General features: G+C 35.6%; 1 non-coding gene across 1 annotated transcript; it reads right to left on the bottom strand.

The window, feature by feature from the left end:
- Window positions 1-6,261: 6,261 nt before the first annotated feature.
- LOC128279631 (small nucleolar RNA R71) lies at window positions 6,262-6,367 on the bottom strand. The gene has a single exon (XR_008269830.1). It is a non-coding gene; the product is annotated as a small nucleolar RNA R71 (small nucleolar RNA).
- Window positions 6,368-14,904: the final 8,537 nt, after the last annotated feature.

The raw sequence follows: 14,904 nt of genomic DNA, 5'->3' as shown, positions 1-14,904 counted from the left end.
CATTTTTACAGCAAATATGTGAAGCTTAGAAGAATGATGAGAAGTTACAGGTTAAACGGGCACAGTGTGAGTCAGGTAATGATTCTGAATTTCAGATTGGTTCTGATGATTGTTTATTATTCAAAGGTAGGGTATGTGTACCTCAGAATTCAGAGCTCATACAGAAGATTCTACGCGAGGCCCACAATGGTACTATGTCTGTACATCCGAGGAGTAATAAAATGTATAATGATCTAAAAAAGATATACTGGTGGTCGAGAATGAAACGTGATATCTCTGAGTTTGTATCAAGGTGTGTAATATGTCAATAAGTTAAAGCTGAACATCAGGTACCTTCGGGGTTACTTCAGCCAATTACTATACCGGAATGGAAATGGGAAAGAATCACTATGGATTTTGTATTGGGGCTACCTTTGTCTCTGAGGAAAAAAGATGCTATTTGGGTGATTGTTGATCGATTAACAAAGTCAGCTCACTTTATTCCAGTACGTATGGATTATTCTTTAGATAAACTAGCTGAACTGTACATATCTGAGATTTTCAGGTTACATGGAGTGCCTGTCTCCATTATATCAGATAGAGATCCCGATTTACGTCTCGTTTCGGGACAAATTGCAAGAAGCCTTGGGTACTCGGTTGTATTTCAAAGATCCTTGCATTTCATCCTCGACAGATGGTCAATCGGCGTGTAATTCAAGTATTGGAAGATATGCTCGATGTTGTATACTAGAGTTTGAAGGTAATTGGGAGAGGTATCTACCTTTGATTGAATTTGCTTACAATAACGATTATCGATCTAGTATTAAAATGGCTCCGTATGAAGCTTTGTATGGTAGAAAATGTAGAACACCGTTATATTGGATGAGCTTAGTGAAAGGAAGATACATGGGGTTGATTTGATCCTGAAATGTAAGAAAAAGTAAAGGTTATTCGGGATAGTCTAAAAGCAGCTTCCGATCGTCAAAAATCAGCTTCCGATCGTCAAAAATCATATGCCGACCTTAAACAAAAAGAGATTGAATTTCAAGTCGGTGACAAGGTATTCCTGAAAGTGTCTCCTTGGAAGAAAGTCCTTCGATTTGGTCGAAAGGGTAAACTTAGTCCAAGATTTATCGGGCCATATGAAATCATAGAAAGAATTGGACCGGTCGCTTATCGATTGGCATTATCACTGGAACTTGATAGAATCCATAATGTTTTTCATGTATATATGTTACGACGATATCGATCAGATCCTTCCCATGTTATTTCTCCGACAAAAGTGGAGATTAAACCGGATATGACTTATAGTGAAGAACCGGTCAAGATATTGGACGAGAGACAAAAGAGCTTAGAAATAAAAAGATATATTTGGTGAAAGTATTGTGGCAAAAGCACGGGATTGAGGAAGCGACATGGGAACCGGAGGAGGCAATGAGGAAACAATACCCAAATCTCTTTATTGGTAAGATTTTCAAGGACGAAAATCCTTAAAGGGGGGAGAGTTGTAATGGCCTAAATTCAAAATTATCGGAACAGTGGTTTCGTAACCACAAATCTAATTTAAAGAGAAACTTATTTCAATATTTTTGCATGAAATTTGATATGATAGGAAAATCGTATGAAAATATTGATAGAAAAATTTTATCGATTTAGTGATTAGATAGAAAAAGAAATTATTGAAGAAATTGGGTAAAAACAAGGTATCGAGACCTCTATCTCGTAAAACTGAGTCGAAAATAATTTTATAAATATTTATGAAATGTTATTAATGTGGTATTAAAATTTTGTTAGGAGATTTTAATGTTTGGGTAGTCAATTAAATGAAAAGGACTAAATTGTAATAGGTGTAAAAGTTGCTAGAATGATTAAATAGCTTAAAAGTCTAATGAGAAAGGATTTAAAAGGAAATTAGACCCAAAAGTTATTTGGGCTGGACGGAAAGGGTATGAAATCAGCAGAAAAATTGATAAATTAAGGGTAAAATTGGAATATTGCAAAATTAACTAAATAAAACTAGGACTAAATAGGAAATATCTAGATTTCTCTTCATTTCTCTTCAATTCCAGCAGCTAAAAATGCCATAGGAGGGTTCTCTAAGTTGGTATTTCATAATTTTTGCACCAAGTGAGTTAATCCTTGCCTTTTTCTTGTAATTTTTGTGTTTCTAAGACTTTTACAACTAGGTCCTACTATTAAATTCATTAGTTTTTGATTTCATGGATGAAATTGAAAGTCACTATGGTTGAGTGCTGTAAGTTTATGATGAAATAGAATGAAATTAAAGCTTTAATTTGTTTATGAGATGATTTTATTAGGTAATTTCAATAGAAATTGATTTTTAGGACCTAATTGTGAAAATGCTTGGAATTAAAGTCTATTGCTGAAATTCTGATTCCTAAAGGTTGTAAACTAGTTTAAGGTGATAGAATAAAATGTTGATTGAGAAAAATCAGCTCAATTGATAGGCTAATTGAGTAGGGACGAAATTATCATTTATGAAAAGCTTAGGGGAAAAATTGTAATAAACAGCTTGCACAAAAACAGTTTGGACAGCAGCAGTATACTAACTTTGAAAAATCACCATAAATTTTAGAAATCGAATTAGAAGATGAAAAAAATGTTGAATTAAATATTATTGAGTCTAGTTTCTCGTTGAAGAAATAGTGTAAGCAATGGATTTGTAAATTTTGAGATATAATGAATTTTGTGAGACAAGGTCAGAATGAATTCGGGTTCCCCTGCTCTGACTTTGAAAAATAATAAACAATTTAAGAAAAAAAATTATGGGCTTAAATTTATATGTCTAGAATCCTTAATGAGTCTATTTTTAATAGAAACAAACGAGAACATTATTTGAATTCTGTATGAAGATATAATTAATTTTTAGTGAAGAAGGGTCAGAACTGTCAACAGCAGAACAGGGGTGGCTTTAAAGAATAAAATGTACTTATTGGATAAACCAAAAATTATGAAAATTTTATGGTAAAATCATATGTGAGTCTAGTTTTAGGTAAAATTAACGGATATTAATTTGGAGTTTGGTAGCTCAAGTTATAAATAATTTAGTGACTATGACTCAAGTAGACAGCTTTGAATGAACTATAAATAATAGTTGAATTATAGAGAATGTTGCATCTGAACATGAAATGTATTAAATTGATAGTTAAATTTATTTATTTAGATCCGGAAGATTCAAATACGAAGCTAGATCGAGAAAAGGAAAAAGTTCGGGATTAGTAGATTTTTACTGTTTACAAACAAATATCAAGGTAAGTTCATGTAACTTGAATTATATTCTTAAATGCTTGAGATTGTATGTTATTGATGTGAATATGATTTGAATGTTTATTGTATGAAAATTAATGAAACATTGATATATTTGATAAAATGGGAAGAAATCCCGTTTGAATGAAAGGAAAATTCGATGGATCTCTGAAAAGAAATTGACGGTAAAAAGGATCTAGCCCGGACGGGTGATCCTATCTGATATAGCCCTCCAAAGAATATGTGTAAAATGGATTTAGCCCGGACAGTAATCTGAATTAGGGTCCGAATTTAGCTTTGGACTAGTAATTCAGATCCAAGCTCATTAGAGTAATTGTCATTGCGAGGATTTAGCTCGACCGGTAATCCCGACAATACTCTATGAGTTTATATTGCGAGGATTTAGCTCGACGGTAATCCCACCGCAAGGTTGAGGTTCGCGGGAGTGTGCTCTTTGAAATGGAAATGTGCGCACATGAATATGCATTGACAGACCCAGAATTGTACACTAAAAGTGTACCTTTGAAAATCCATCGAAAATTCCAAGAAATTTAACGGGATAATTATGGAAAAATAACAAGGAAATGGAAATCATGGTATTGACGAGCTCATCAATCATAGTATATATTATTGGTACATGGAAATTATTGTACTAACTTGAATGTTGAGTTTGTGCATATTAGGGTAATAATGCATTGAATGGATATATGGATGTTTATTGTATTGTATTGAAAATATTAGGTAAGTATAATTCTTGTTACATGAGCTTACTAAGCACAAAGTGCTTACCCGCTTCCTTTTTCCCTGTTTTGTAGTGTTAAGAGCTCGGAGGTCGGATTTGGTGGGAGACATATCACACTATCAACCTCGTGGATTTCGGTATATAAAGAAACTTTATTTTGGAAATCAATGGCATGTATAAGCTAACAAAGTAAATGTTAACGTGAAATGAATGTAAAGTTAGCCATTAGTATGGTTAACAAACCTGGTTATAGATATGTGATGACGTTATCTTATATAAATGCATGAATCTATCATGAAAATATGTTGAATTGATTTGGTTGATGTGGATTGGTCTCGATTTAATATTGCAGGGAAGGTTAGATATTTATAAAGGGTCTATATTGAATATAAAAAAAAAATTTAATTCGTAAACTCCGGTAATGCCTCGTACCCTATTCCGGCAATGAATACGGGTAGGGGTATTACATGAATGAATTATATTTTAATGTTTAAGTTGTGGTGGCAGTGAGAGCATATTGGTTAGACACTTAGGTTGAATGGTATTTGGTACATTTTGGCATGTTTTGATGTATTTTAGGTAGGTTTAAGGGATGGACATGTGGCCTAAGTGTTTTGCATTGAAATTGTTTGATTTTGAAGGCACTTTTAGGTACACAGGGCCTATAGGCAATTTAAAGTTCACATGACCTGTGACACGGTTTGCTACACAGTCGTGTATTGCACATGGCCACCCCACATGACCATGTGTCTTACTAATTTTCAGGTGCAGGTTTATCCTCACGGCATCAGGCTATTACATGGCCTGGCGACACGGCCGTGTGATCATGAATTACACGTTTTGGGCTCTGTCACACAGCCGTGTGTCACCTGTTTACAATTTTTTCCACAATTTTTCGTTTTGTTTCATATTAGTCTTTGTTTCCAATTGATTTTTAGGTTCCATGGACCAGATTTAAGTTCCGTTTTCACATATATTTTATGAATAATAATTGTTTATTGAATTGTGATATTTGAATTGTTTTGAGATATTATTGGCCTTGTTTATTATTGTAATATCCCGCAGCCCTTATCTGGTGACAGAGACGGATTAGGGGTGTTACAGGTGCCAATCAATGAATCACTTAGTTAGAGGCCGAGAGGAAATAATTGGTTATTTAGTAACTAATTCACTCTAATATCTATATCTGAAGTTAATTACAACCCCTGGAACGAGTTAATCTTTAGGACTGGTTTAAGTGATTTAGTTATTTGATTATTTTGTTGTTTATTTATTTTAGTTATATAGTTTATGATATTTATACATTTTATGATTTATCATAATATAGAATTTAATTATTACTATTTAGACTTATTATTGTAAAGAGGTTTTCAATATATTTAATTTATCCTCCTTTGGGTATGATGCTCAAAGTACTTCTCTATGTTTCATTCTAACACAATACTATATTACAATTTGATCCTTATACTTGTAGACATTGCTACTTTATTATATATATTTTTTGGTGAAGTATTTTTCAGTCAAATGTTCGCACGTTTGGTGGCACTCAAATTATTGGCGCTATTGCCAGAGAGGTTTCGGCATTAAATTTGAAAATATCTCTATAGTTAATAAGTTAAATAGGAATGTTAAAGACTATAAATATGATATTTTTATTTCTTTTAATTCTATTTTTTGTTTATTTTTATTTTTTCAATTTCTTTTTTTACTTTGTAGGTTGTTTATGAGTCGAAGCAAAAGCACCCCAATTGAGCCATGCCCAGATCCTTAGATGATTGTTAGATGCCATCTTCAGTTAATGAACGTTGGTCTGCCCATGGAAGTTAATCAACCTTGGGAGAATCCATTGTTCGACGATCCACAAGAATGACAATAGAAAATCCGTATAGAAGTCCAGATGGATCAAAAGACGTTGCGTGAATACGCTCTACTTATACTAAATTTGGTGAGAGGCAGTATTGAAAGGTCGACGATTAATACCAATAATTTCAAAATAAACATGGCCACAATGTAGATGATCCAAAACATCTGGCAGTTCGAGGGGATCAAGGTTGATGATTCGAGCCAATACGTAAAGCGGTTTTTACAATTATGTGACACTTTCAAGTACAATCGAGTAACTGATGATGCTGTACCTCTTCGGTTATCTCCCTTTTCATTGTGCGATAACACGGCTGATTGGTTAGATTCCTTATAACCAGGTTCCATAACCATGTGGGATGATTTAGCAGAAAAGCTTCTTCACAAAATTTTCCTGATTAGTAGAACCATTTAGCTCAGACGAGAAATCGCCAATTTCAAGCAATATGAAAGTGAATCCTTGTACGAAGCATGGGAACATTTCAAGTCAATTCTAAGGAAGTACTCACACCATAGACTGCAAGCGTCGCTTCAAATCCAGATTTTCTATAACGGTGTTAACAATAACATCACATCTAGCCTAAACAGAGCAACCAGAGGATCGATCATGTTCCACACATATGATCGAGCCTATAAATTCAGATGACATGCTATGAATTCGTATATGTGGCCAAATGAAAGATTCACATACAAATCAAATTCTCTAACGATAAGAGTGGTAAACGAAGGTGATTGATATTAACAAATTTTAGCGAAGCTTAACTATTTGGAGTCGACTGTCAAATCAATGAAAGTGGAGTCCTGTTCTGAAAACCAATCGGAGGAGGTGAGCTATATAGGTAATAAGGGTGAAAATCCTTATTCAAACATCTATAATCTCAGTTGGAAGGATTATCTGAACCTCAAGTAGAGAAGTAACCGAGGAGGTCGAAATCGATTGTAAAATCGTAAAAACCCTCCATGCCAACCTCCGCACTTACAACAATGACCCATGGGAAACGACCATGCTTCATGAGGCCAAAGATTCGACAAAATAGAAAGGAGATGCAAAAATTGAAGGTGAACATTTGAAAAATCCAAGCCACATGTGAACCACTTGAATCCCGAATGGACAGCCTCTGTGACCAGATGAGTTAGCTCATGACGATGTTTAAAAAGCAGAAGGGCCAGAGTATCCCTAGTAACATGAAGAATAATCCTCAGAGAGATGGGAACGAACATGTAAATGAGATCAATTTGCGATCGAGAAAGACACTTGAAAAATCGAATGCATCCATACATGACTAGGGGAAGGTTCCCAAAGCTTTCGATGAACCCATAGAGAAAGCCAAGCACAATGAGCCAATTGAGGAGATAGTCGAACCAGTGTTTGATCCGTTAACCGCAAAGCCGAGCACAATGAAGGTACCATTTTTTACAAGATTAGAGGACATGCAAAAGAGGGACGAGGTAGATTTTGTAATTTTTCTTAATTCATTTAAATCTGTCAATGTTAATCTACTACTTTTTGAGCTAATTGATAAAATACCCAAATATGCCAAGTACCTAAAAGAAATTATGGAAGGACATAAAAAAATGAAAAAAGGCAAACAAATTGACATTAATGCCTCATGCAATGCTTTAATTATGAAAAAGATACCCATAAAATTGAAAGATTCGATTAGTTTCACGATTCCAATAGAAATAGAGTATCAACATTTCAGGAAAGCCCTTTGCGATTTAGGGGCCAATATAAATTTAATGCCCCTATCAATCTATCAGAAACTCAGAATTGAGGATCTTAAAAATACCTCTATAACACTACAATTAGTTGATAGATCTCTGGTACACCTAAAAGGTGTAGTAAAGGATGTATTTGTGAAAGTACGAGGATTCATAATCCATGTTATTTGGTATATTTTGGTATGTTTTGATGTGTTTTAGATAGGTTTAAAGGATGGAAATGGTATGACTTGGGACTTAAGAAATCATAGGTGAAATGGCTTGGATTTGAAGGCACTTTAGGTGCACACGGTCTGTGACACGGTCTACCACACGGTCGTGTGCCACATATTGTTGCATGACACGACAATGTTGCTTGTTTATTTTGGTACAGGTTTGCCCACATGACATCAGACAGTCACACGGCTTGATGATACGACCGTGTGACCTTGATTTACACAGCATCAGGTTGTTACACTATTTGGCCACATGGGAATGTATTTAAGCCACACGGTCTAAGCTCTACCACACAGCCTGGTGAACCTTGTTTTCATTTTTTACCTCAATTTTTTTTTTGTAAAAGTTTCAGTTTAGTCTAGATTTGTTCCTGAGTTGTTTTAAATACTTCATATGCTCAATTTTGGCTTGGTTATGTTCGATTATCACGGAATAATTATAATTATACTATGTTATGAATTATTTTATTGTTTATGACAGGATAGTGATTAATGTTGATATTTTACAATTTTAATACTTTATAGCTCGGGTCAAGTGACCAGACTGGGTATAAGGGGTTATAGGTTGTTTAAGTTCACTTGAATCAGGTTGAGAGGACCTATAATAACTTGGGCGTGAAGGACCAGATTGGATCATAGTATGGGCAATGCCTCTTCCAGAATATTTTTTGGTGTCCTTTTGGTACTTTTTTAAAGCCTCCTTATTGCATTGGCGTAGACACTCCAACTCTGATAAGTGTTGTTGGTCTTGAGATTTGAGTTTTTCCTCCCCAAAGGACACTCTAGCCTTTAGTTGACTATTTTCCTCCTTTATCTGCTTGATCAGAATTTCTAAGTCTTCATATTTGGCTTTCAAAGACAAGGCGAAAGAGTTGAGTTCTTTGATATGGCTGATAGCTTCCTCATGAGTCTTGGATAGCTGAGCTAAAGATTATTGGCCAAAATGCACAACTTCTTCTAAGCCCACCAATTTGATATTGTTTTAATTGCAAATCTCTTGAAGAGCCCAACTCATAAGCTCGTATTCAGCTACTAAAACTTGAGAAGACTCAGCCAGCACTGAAAATGGGGGAAGATGAGGGTTTGAGGAAAGAGAAGAGAGCAAAACCTATTTCACTTGCTAAGGAAATATTTCATTCTACTGCTGATGGATGGAATTGAGAGAAAAAAGGATATTCCCCTGGCCTTATTAGATCATGCCATGAGAAGAGTCTGCTCGCTTCACCAAAGGGAGTATTACGGAATAAGAAACCAAAAGGGCCTCTAGCTGGCTTAGGAGTGTTGTGTCCGATACAAAAGTAGCTACAGGTGGATCCGTGACGTAAACTAAAGAGTTTATAGAGTTGGTGAACTTTACTGGCGCAATAGGATTAGAAGTAGGAGCAGGAGCAAGAGGAGTGGTGACTCTTAAGGGAGTAGGCTCTCTCCTAAGTTTTCGATGAGCTAGTTGTGGATGTTCACTAACCTCTACATCCTGGGTGCTTCCCTCCACCCTCGGCCTTTTCTGAGATGTATCAGCCATTGTTCTTGGTGGGGCCATAGTAATTCCTTCATTTTTGTGAATTGAATCTAACAAAACTAAGGCATCCATGTTATTTTCTGGAGTGGGCAAAAATGTACAAGAAGTAGGAGAAGGAGAAGAAGACCCTGTAGTAGCAACATGAGAGTTAGCCTAGTCGGAAGAAAGAGAGGAAGATGTACCATAACTAATGATATTTCAATGGTGTAGACGTAGTCCACATGTCTCATAAAAATAGAAGGTAGGTTCCCTCATCCTCTCAACTAGAATTTGTGCCAAATCATTATAAGGTTTTGAGGCCACGCCATTTCAGTAGAAGGAACATTTTGGGAATACACCCATAGTAGAAGATCATTCGCCCGATGACCATTTGGTCTTAGCTCTTACAGTTAATATTAAAAAACATTCCGAACAGTAACGATTTTCCCCAATTCTAGGATGCGCGCCATCCTTAATCTCTTAATTTCTATGAAAGTAATTTTTGAATCAACAGGCTGGATTTGTAGGCAGAGATCCTCTTGGGGTATAGACAATAAGGTGGGAAAACCAAAACCATTTTCAAGCTTGCACGTAACTTTCACGAATTTATCCCATTTGAGATTGAGGCCACTTTTGAAGAATGGACTCGTAACTCTAACGAGTACTAAAATGGGCCATTTTGGTCAAATTACATTAACCTTAAATTGATAAATACTTTTGAAAATGAAAACAATAGGCGGCTTGAGATGCAAACAATAGTCAATGAAATAATCCACTAACGTTCACCAGGAAAGGGCAGAGAGTTGGCCTGGTACAATACGATATTCGTTAGGCACCAAGCAGAAGAAAGAGTGTAGAGGCAAGTTGAAGCCAACCTCGAGCAAGAAGAGGGGAAGAATAAAACCCTCAATGTTGTCACTCATGTGACACTTCCCATGGACAAAATGAAAGTCATAGGTGGAGTTCGGACAAAGGATTTCTCGGGCCTCTAAGTATTGAGTCAACTCTGCTTTAGTAGTGTTGCATTCATGCATAGGAGCAAGCATGTGATGGGTACCATTGAGACTTTTGGGCCCGATCTTAACAATGTCCTTGGGGCAGTCACTTCTATTATTTTGGGCAACACCACCATGTTCTCTTCAATGAGTAGTTATTCTAACCATTTTGTATAATAGTGAAGAAAAGAGAAGGGGATATCACATTTGAAGAATGTGTAAACTGAAGGCAAAAAGAAGCAAGAGGTTTTGATAGAAAAAGAAATTGGGGTTCCAATTTGATGCAATGAAATATTTTGGAGGAAGTGGTGAAAATCCAGTATTTGTAAAGAATCAAATGTCCATGATAAATTTTAAATTTAAAGCCAACTGTTCAAAATTTTCAATCACAGCTTGACACTTGTGAAGGTTAAGGCTACGGGAAGTTTTAAAAACATAGGAGTAACAAGTTTGGACTTCACCAATTAAGATTTTCTATCTACATTCACACTAATTGGATTCTCTAGAGTGTACATCACAAATGAGAAGTCTATTATGACTACGTCTGATCCAGGAAGTTGGCCACGCATCATTGATATTGGGGGTTTCTTGGTTGGTAAAAATTTGAAGGATAACAGATCCAAAAAGGTGAGTAAGTATCTATGTAAACCGTTTTAGCGAGATATGGTAGTATAGTTTACCTCCCTACTGACCTGCTAGTGAGTTAGAGTATTGGCATATACTAGCATTAAAGTATCTTCCCATAAGCGGTATCTAAGGATTTAGTTTCACGGTACTTTCAAGTGAAGAAAGAATATGCCCTAGAGTTTTAGCTGAGCACTAAGAGCTTATCAAGTGAAAGAGAAAGATGTAAGAGACTTGATTGTCTTTAAGACCACGCCATATGCAAGTCACTACCATGGTATAGTATGCTTGATTTACACGAACACTGTTCTAGTTAGTTCTCGTAACGGGATTAGTTGGGAGTTAATTGGATTGATTTGATCCTCCCCATGATTGGTAACAAAGATCTTCATCGGATTCTCTTTACCTTTCCTAGATTTTTTTGGGAGAAAATCAGGAGATTTGAGCTAGGTAAGCATTGTCACTTGTCAAAGTCCATAGTAGGGGGACAGGGAGTTTATATCTAGTGAAGGGGGAAGACTCTTCAATAGGTTTTCTTTCTACTCTATGTTTTGGTCCTTCTAACCAAAATGTTATCTTCTTCTTCAAGCTAGAGCTAAGATTTCGTTTAACAAGTGGATGATTCAACTTTTTGTTACTGTTGATGGATCGGGTCAACGATCGAAATAAAAGCTTTGGACTAAGGTAAAAGTGAGTCTTTGGTAAGTCTCTAGACCTGTCACCTAGCCATTATATTACAATGATTTTTTGCATAATTTACGTTCACATAGATAAACTTATTGTAAGACCCCTTACCAGTATCCGACGTTAGAACAGGGTACGAGGTATTACCGGACTTAAACATAAGCAAACACAGATTTCTGAGCCAAAAATTTTTGTCCAAATTAAAGCTTTTTGCAAATACCAATAGAGTCCCTAATACAAGCCTACGAGGCTCAAAACATGCTTTAGGAGCGGTTTGGGACTAAATCGAGAACTTTAGAAAATTTCATAACACTTAGAAAATTTTTCATGTCTTAAGAGCCACATGCCCGTGTGGCTTGGGACATGCCCGTGTGGGTAGGCCATGTGGTCACACACGCCCATGTCCTTAACCCATGTAACTCTCTATTTGTCACCCAAGAACAAATTAAAGACACACTGCCAAGTCACACGCCCGTGTACTAGGCCGTGTGGTCGATTTAATTTTCATAATTTTTCATAAAATAGGTGCAGACTTCACACGCCCATGACACATGCCCGTGCCTGAGGCCGTGTCATCCACACTGCTGAGACACACGCCCATGTCTTTACCCTATGCTCAATTCTGAGCATTTTATTTTGCAACAATTAAGGTGCAGGGGACAAACAGCCAGAACACACGCCTGTGGGGAAAGCTGCGTGTCACACACAAACTTGACACACGCCTGTGTGTCTATCTGTGTGGATAAAAATAAGGCTATTTACCTAGCCATTTTGTCACCCTTTTATGGAGACACCTACACAACAAAACATAACACCAATTGAAGCAATTTCATTCAATCAATTGATCCACAACCAAAACATCCACACATCATTCACATGTTACCATTTCTCACAAACCATATCACATACTTATCAACTTCAATCATGCAAACTTCTGCATCCATGAAAACCTCATCATATGCATATATACTTAAGCCAATATTAGCCAATTCCATATGGCCATTTACAAAATGAATTATCAACCAATATAGGCCAATACATTTGGCCAATTCAATTATGACACATAACAAAATAACCAAGTCCCTATACATGCCATAACTCAAAATGTTAAATTCATTGGTACCCAAAATAATCAGTTGATAGTGTGAGTGGATCTCCGACAATCTCCAATCCCTGAGCTAGCTTGGTGACATTATAAGACAAGGGAAAGAAAAAGGAAGTAAGTTATATAGCTTAGTAAGTTCCCATGCAAATAATAGGCATCTCAATTAACATGATGATAATTGGCATAAATATTATTGAGATTTTATAGTCATAACTTAATCATAACCTTACTGAGGGTTCATCACATAACGAGATGAGTTTTTCGTACATACCTGAGTCATCTCGAATTGGATTTGCATGCAATTCACCTTTGAAATACTCATTAAATTACCCGTTGAACCACTTGGAAAACTAAAGGATACTCGGAAGTCCCATATACACGGTACCATACCAATGCCATATCCCAAATATGGTCTTACATGTAATCTCATATCGATGCCAATAACCCAGTTATGGCTTTACATGAAATCTTATATCGATGCCATATCTCAGATATAGTCTTACACGAAGTCTCATATTGATGCCATATCCCAGATATGGTCTTACACATAGACTTAATAACCCTAATGTCATGACATTTGTATCCTATCTATTCCTAAGGTTCAACCGGAATTTCACACTTGTCGTAACTTTGTCGAATACGTCCATGAGTCAATCACAATTCATACAATATTAAAGCATTTAAAACATAATTAAAACAATGCATTATTTACATAAGAACTTACCTTGGTACAAAAAATAGTAGAAATGGGACCTAATCGTCAAACACTTTGCTTTTCCTCCGATCTAGGTCTGAACTTCATTTCTCTTGATTTATAATATAAATTTTAACTCATTTTTTATTCACATTACTCAATTCAGTTCAAAAACCATTATGGCAAAATTACATTTTTGCTCCTAAACTTTGACATTTTTACACTTTGGTCCCTAAGCTCGTAAATTGAAATAGATTTAGTTTCTTCGATTCCAATGCCTAGTCGAACCTTTTTATACATATAACAACCCAAAATTTTCATTTAATCACACTTTTACACAAATTTTATAACCTTTTTACAAATTTGTCCTTTTGACATTATCATCAAAAATCACCTAGCAAAAGTTGTTTATCATACACCAAACACAATTTTCTACCATTAGACATCAAAATACACACATATCTTACATGGTTAATACCCTAAACCGTAATCATTTCTCAAATTAATGGTAGAAATAGATAGATCGAGTTATAACGACTTCAAAAATGTAAAGAGCATTAAAAACTGGGCAAGAACGAGCTTACAATCAAGCTTGAAAGTTGGCCAAACCCTAGCTATGTATTCCTTCTAATTTTCAGCACAAGGGGGAGAAGATGGACAAGGTTTTTGGTTTGATTTTTTCCTTTTAATTCATTTAAATACTAAATGACCAAAATTCCCCTAACTTAAAACATGAAATTTCTCTTACCTCATGTCAATTTTTGTCCACTAACTTAAAAAATGGTCAAATTACATCTAAGGACCTTCAATTTAAAATTTCATAACAATTAGACACCTCTAGCATGTAGAACTTAACTTTTGTACTTTTTATAATTTAGTCCTTTTTGCTAAATTGGGTGCTCAAATATCAAAATTTTCAAACGAAATTTTCACAAAACCATTCCATAAATCTGTAGACCATAAAAATATAATAAAAGCAAATTTCAATTTGTCGGATTCATGGTCTCGAAACCACTGTTCTGACTAGGCTCAATCGGCCTGTTACACTTATCTTCTTAAGGAGTTACAGTATGCATATATGTTTGTGTGTGTTTTGTGAAGCACCGGTATGTATGTAATAGGGTGTATGATATGCTGCATGAATATGACAATGTGTGGTAAGCATGCATGGGAAATCAAGTATTAAGAAGTATTATTCTGATAAGAAAATGAGTGAAATCTGTGTAAATGTGTTTATTATATTATTTTAGTGATGGATGACCAAGTATGGTTGGTGATAAGAGGGTTTAGGTAGAGTGTTGGGAAAGTATTTGATACAATAATAGACCCCGTATTGGTGCTTTGATAACACCCGCTGGGAAAGTAAACATGAAGGCCAATATGGTGAAATGTAGTCCGTTGGGATCAGAAACATGAGGTCTGTTGGGACACTAAAAGTGAGAAAACATCAGTATGAAAGATATGTGAAAAGACCATGGTCATGACACATTCTAGGAATGGCAGATGAGCCGTAACTATC

The sequence above is a fragment of the Gossypium arboreum genome, chromosome 8 (genome assembly GCF_025698485.1).
Source record: "Gossypium arboreum isolate Shixiya-1 chromosome 8, ASM2569848v2, whole genome shotgun sequence".
Lineage (NCBI taxonomy): Eukaryota > Viridiplantae > Streptophyta > Magnoliopsida > Malvales > Malvaceae > Gossypium > Gossypium arboreum.
Note: the sequence above shows the minus strand (reverse complement) of the source record. Positions and strands in the feature narration are given on the sequence as shown.